At 36.6% G+C, this 5,668-nt stretch overlaps 1 pseudogene; it reads left to right on the top strand.

The window, feature by feature from the left end:
- Positions 1 to 5,179: 5,179 nt before the first annotated feature.
- LOC122096004 lies at positions 5,180 to 5,279 on the top strand (annotated as a pseudogene).
- The last annotated feature ends 389 nt before the right edge of the window (positions 5,280 to 5,668 follow it).

Below are 5,668 nucleotides of genomic sequence, written 5' to 3'. Positions count from 1 at the left end.
TTTTCTTTTTTTTCTTTTGGCCAACCATGGGGCTTGAACTCAGGTCATGGAAACTCTGCCTCAGCTTAGATCTCTCTCGGCTTGGGTGCAGCCTCCAGAACCATAGCTGATCCTAAGATCCTAGGCCCAGGGGACTTTCTAGAAAAAAAAACAACTGGAAAGCAGAAAAGGTGGCAACCTTCAGGGGGCTGGGGTTTTATTATTTTTTTCTTTGCACAGTGACCATCCTGGGTTTGAATGACATGGCTGCAAAGTAGATATGACCTGCCATTGCTGATGGCTTGTGGGCTATCAGTGAAGCCATAGGACAACCTGTGAACATAGGCCCTGGGTTCAAATCCCAGTCCTGACACCAATGGCAGGAGATCACAAGAGACTCATTCCTTTGCATGGGAATATCCATTGAAAGAGTAGTTCATGCATCCGTCTAGTCTAAAATTGGATGCAATAGTCTTAGAATGCTGATTGATCTTAATGTACAGTTTATTAAGCATTAAAAGAATAATATTCCTTCAATGGTGGTATAATAAATACCTAAGAGTTGGTAGGAACATAGTAGGTGTCATTCAATCATAGATAGACGGCTCTGGCCACTCTTTAACAATATATATTTCTTTGTATATCACCGTCTGCCTATCCATGTATCGCTGTTTTGGCCAAATCTGGGGGTCAATCTCAGCACGTGGGAACCACTTAACAGCTTCATTGGCTAGAGGCTCCCATCCTCAAACTCACCCATTCATGAATTGGGCCTGCTAGGCCCTGAGATCAGATCCTAGCACTGCCAGGCATGATGGAGAACACATACATCTAAAATCTAGATTCTATGTGATAGGATGTAAACAATGTAATAAATGGTATAAGTGTCATCAGAGTCAATAAAATAAGTGGTAAATAAGTTAATAAAACAAGAAATAAAATGAATAAACGCACCAAACACAATATGGACTGAACATCTGAACGGAAGTATAAATCCTATCGTTAAGATGTATATAAGGAGTAACTTTTCCAGGACTGAGGCTTGAATTCAGTCCCCCTAGGAGGAGGGAATGGTGGGAGATCCTGAGATACTTGTTTCTGGACCTAGGAAGAGTCATGGCATGCGATCGATCTCATCCTTGAATGAGTAGTTTGTGCATGATGCAAGTACGAAATGATACACAAGACTCATGGGGTATAGATTATTTGTAAAGAAGAGTTAATGAAGCATGACAATAATCATCACAGACATGAAATGAATGCATCAGAAAATACCCAAATATAGGTACACACAGATTGGATTCCATCACAAGTCACCATCAATCCTACTCTATACAAATATGTACTTATTTGCATTCTACCTTCTATTTATGAATGGATGACTATTGTGCTCCCCACTCTCCCCCCAGGGGGGCTCAAATTCAGGTACTGGAAACGCCTAGCTCCTTTGTCGTTCACAGGCTGTTGTGCTCATATGGACCCATTCACCAATTGGGCCTGCTAGGCCCCGAGTTCAGATCCCAGCCCTGCCAAAAGATTCATCTTGATGTAAGACGCCAATGGTTGCATATGTTTTCCTTTCCTGTGCAAGTCTTGGGTCTCAGCTAGGATGGAGAATGCATGGGCCACCCTGTGGTCATGGGCATAAGTTGTTATCCATGTCAGCGCAGTTATACCTGTCATCATATACATGAGAAAATACACAATAATCCATGAATAGCATACAAAATAAACACAATAAGTACACTCAATGCACGATGCAGTCCCCACACGGATGTGAATATACATCCCATGTTTAAATGATGCATTGAGCACTATTTTGGCCTCCCTGTGGCTCGATCTCATTTCCTGGGAAGAGCCCATCTCCTTAGTGGCTCAAAGTCTGGTGTGATCACGTGGACCGATTGGGCAGTTGGGCCTCCTAGGCCCTGAGTTTGAAGCCCAGCAATGCCAAAAATTCACCCTGATGTGAGAAGCCAGTCATTGCACCTGTTTTCCTGTGCTGTGCAAATTCTGAGTATCAGCCAGCATGGAGAATATATAGGCAACTAATGTCAGCTTATATTTCCATAATTCATTCATCTGCAATAACAATTTGCAAGACTGGAGATGTGAAGCACTTAGACATGATTTTATCCTCGTTCATTTGGAAGATTAATCTTTAGTCAAAAGGAACGTTTAAAAATGGCCTAGAATTTATTCCTACCAGTTTTTATAAATGGCTTTGTACAATGGTATGTGATTATTTTATTTTACATAGGATAATTTTTTCTACTACCTATAAGTATTGGAAAAAGAAGAAAACTAAAATTTACTACATAGAGGAATATGATAGAAATAAAAGACAGATTTTATGTTTGTCAAATCTCTCATCAGTACCCATAATCAAGACTTAAAGTCATATTTCTTACTATGTTACACAGATAGGGAAACTATATGATAAGGCAACACATGATAAGGCAACTATTAGTGACTTTAAAATGTACCTTCTTATGTGATGAAATTTACATTATTAGCTAATATTTGGGTTTGAATTATGGGAGGCTGATCTATTTAACACATTTCTGGAAGGCACCTACTGAACAACACAAATGGTGGGGGGTAGTATTTCTGCACTTTAATGAATGGTTGAACTTGTTTGGTATTAGTGCTGGGTACGTAAATCAACTCTATTGTAACTTGCTCCCTACACTTGAAAACCTTGTAATGTCACTATCATCTACTTGTCAAGTGTTATTTTGGTGAATATGATTTTTAAAAGTTTATTTGAAAAGGAATATACTTTCAGGAGATTAAATGTAGGTTACATTGGTTTGAGAATGACATTTTTATACTACAGAACGAAGTTTTACTGAAGTACCAGTGTTTTGAAGCACTAAGGGTCTTCTCAATTAATGTTTTTCTAAATTATATTTGACCTCTAAATCAAGTTTTCCTAGTCTTGGTAGACCAATTATGATCTATTATTCCAGAAACTATTTTTTTGGCTGCACTGAAATCTTTCATTCATCATTAGGAGAAAGGTATTAAAAATAACCTTGTTCATTTGTGATTTTGTTCACTCATATGGGCTGATCATCTGTAAATTGAAAGTTTGAATTACAGTACTTTCTCTCAGATTTTGTGATCTCATCTTTCATTTTAAGTTGCCTTGCAATTCACAATTGATTACTGCTAATTCTTGTAAGCAATTGGGGCCCTGAAATATTATAGAAATGAGAAATTGAGATGAATCTTTAATTATTTTCTGTTGGCATGTTGCATGGGCCTATGTGGGAAGTCATGCTCTTGTTATCTGATGATGGAGATAACTAGGACCTGTTATCCTAGGACCCGTGGGTCCTGCAGAAGAATAATAGCTTTTAGACATCATATCAGCAACATTTGGGTATAATCAGTAAGAATGCTTCAGAAATATGGAGAAAAACACTTAGGGACCAGCAAGTTAAAACAATAAACAGAGCATCAGAATAAAATCCCTTATAGATTAGCAGAAAACAATACTGTTATTTTACCATGTGTATTCAGAAGACCACGAACACTTAGTAGGTATCACAAGCTTATACTGAAGATATTGCATTGATACTTTTTATATTCTAATATATATTCTAAGCCTAATTATTTATATTCCAATCTATTTATGGGAATAAATGTCAATATATTTGTCAAATTATCAATTCTAGTAAGATTCACTGTATGAAATTTAAAATCAGCACATATAAGTATAAAATATATAAGTACATATAATATAAAATTTGTTTTGCATTGTTGTGTTGTGTTTAGGGAATCAAAGGCAACTCTGTTTTAAAGTATTATTCCAATATCTCTACCTCAGTTTTTGGTAGAGTTAGACTTAAAGCTTTACCATTTGTAGATATGCAGCCTAGAGGCAAGAGGAAACACTGTGATTAAAACATTACAAATTTAAGGCCTAATATCGAGGAGAAACATATGGACTTCTCCAGGAGCTATTGCAATATTTGGTGATAGAATGTCAGTAGTGTAAGTTCCTGCTTGGTTGGATGATAGACAGGTCAGGACAGTAGGTAATCATGCATATGAACAATTTTTTCACTTTCTTGGCTTTAGCTACTTTTGAAATGATACATATAATAAACAATTAAGTTTTTATAAAATACCTTCCATTCTGAACAATTCTGTCTGAACTGTTCATCTCTCTATGATCCCTTGTAACTAAGATTATTTTTGTTCCAGTAAGAGAATCCATGCTGTCAGGGTAAGATATTCTGGTTGGTCTATTCCTACATGGAAGAAAGGTAAAGGTTCAGTGTCAACGTCTAGTGCGTTGGGGTCCCTGGGTAAGGGTCACAAAATCACCAGGACACAGGGGATGCAGAGTGCAAACAGCAATTGCCACTGCATGCTGTGCTTTATTATTAGTGGGTATTTAAAGACTAACAAGCAGAATCTTTGCCAAGATTTGGTCAGAAAACATTCACACAAAAAATTTCCACAGATACATTTTTACTTAACCTATGAGAGAATGTCTAGGTATATTATTATCTAAACTATTTTAGAGCAAGCTCAAACCACTTCTCCAATCTCAGGAAAATGCTTGACCAGCTGTTCATCTATGCTTAAGCAAGCAGAAGAGCCACTTCCTCAGCTCCCAGGAGTCTGTGACATGTTTTGAGATAGGGAGAGGGAACATTTTCCCCCTGTACCCTGGCGTTCCAAGAGCTTTCCTAATCCCAAAAACAGTCTTCAGATAATCCCGAGGCTGGAGTCTGCATCATTCTGCCCCCTCAACCTAGGCCCTGAGTCTTCAGAGTTCAGGTAGACATTTGTCCCAGCAAGACCTCATTTGGGAAATTTTAAGCTGCAGAAAGTTAGAAGTAGCTCTTAAGCAAGGCTTACTTTGAATCCATTAGCTCCACAAAGCTAACTCAGTTGATAAATAAGTACTTGAAAAGCCACCACCTTTGGACTTAGCTGTAAAGGCTTCAAAGTATGATAAAATTTAAAATGAAAACGACAAAATAGTCATTGACAAAAAAAATGTAAATGTGAGCAATCGACCAAACTATATAAGTTTTTTCCAGTGTACACAGAAATTTAGAGAAATAAGATCAATAGCATTTTTAGGAACAATAAGGGTTCCTTGTTACAAATAGGCAACCATGGATATATGCCCGTATAAAAATTGTATCATTATGTACTTAAATTTAGAGGATACTACATGCTTCAGCAGCAGGTCTACCCAAATTACAACAATACAGAGATTAACATGGCACTTGCACAAGGATGATATGAAAATTTGTGAAGTATTCCATATTTTCCATTCTTCTGATGCAAGAAATGAAAAACAGTTATTAAAAAGTTGATTACAAAAATACACGTGTAACAATACATGTAATTCATAGAATTAAAGGTTAGTTTGACATCAGTGTATTAAATTTTCACCTTAGAAAGGCAGTTACATAGCATAACCGTTACAAAACTTGAAATTAGATAATATTGCCATTTTATCCCAAAGAAATAAAATAATATATGAAACTACGAAAAAATAGGAGTCTTAAAATTCTTCTATATGGAATGCAATCTGAAAGGTCACATTTATTAATGAATCATTATATAACAATGTAGAATTCAAAGTATTATATCTAGGAGAGATTGAAATAGATTATGGACATTACACAAACATAGATATACTTTTTTCAGAAAAGCT

This window comes from Dipodomys spectabilis, unplaced genomic scaffold (assembly GCF_019054845.1).
Source record: "Dipodomys spectabilis isolate Male_0828 unplaced genomic scaffold, ASM1905484v1 ptg000364l, whole genome shotgun sequence".
In the NCBI taxonomy this organism is placed as follows: Eukaryota; Metazoa; Chordata; class Mammalia; order Rodentia; family Heteromyidae; genus Dipodomys; species Dipodomys spectabilis.
Note: the sequence above shows the minus strand (reverse complement) of the source record. Positions and strands in the feature narration are given on the sequence as shown.